Raw genomic sequence first — 433 nt, 5'->3', positions numbered from 1 at the left:
CCACACAATGATTTCTCTGTTGTTGCCCCCTCCCTTTTCCTCCCCAGCCTCAACTTTTTTTCCCTCTCTCGTGAGTGTATGAGCCCAAAGCACTCCAGCAGCCGAACATGCCCCCCACCACTTCTCCGCAGTGGCCCAGTGCAAGCCGCAGCTGTCCCCACCGGGCTGCCACAAACAATTAAGCCAGGGCAGGCGGAGCGAGGCAAATCAGATTAAATAGCTCAGGGGGTCGCTCGCACTGCGAGGAGATTAGAAAAAAAACAACCCCAGTTCCCCACAGAAGTCTTCTCAGGCCCGTGTCAGGGCAAGGAGCCAGCTCCATCCCAAACGCAGTCCCCCTCCTCAAGGCGGTACCGGGATGGGTCTGATCCTGACGCACCCACCAGCCCCACGGGGAGCAAGCGGAGTCCAAGGTTCGGCACCGGTCCAGCAA

The 433-nt window shown here is 59.1% G+C and overlaps 1 protein-coding gene across 8 annotated transcripts in view; it reads right to left on the bottom strand.

Moving 5' to 3' along the window:
- LOC108445089 overlaps window positions 1-433 on the bottom strand; it is a 25764-nt gene that overhangs the window by 6357 nt on the left and 18974 nt on the right. The gene's annotated exons all lie outside the window — the stretch shown is intronic.

Source organism: Corvus brachyrhynchos, unplaced genomic scaffold (genome assembly GCF_000691975.1).
Source record: "Corvus brachyrhynchos isolate BGI_N302 unplaced genomic scaffold, ASM69197v1 scaffold80, whole genome shotgun sequence".
NCBI classification, from domain to species: domain Eukaryota; kingdom Metazoa; phylum Chordata; class Aves; order Passeriformes; family Corvidae; genus Corvus; species Corvus brachyrhynchos.
This window is presented reverse-complemented; position numbering and strand designations above follow the sequence as displayed.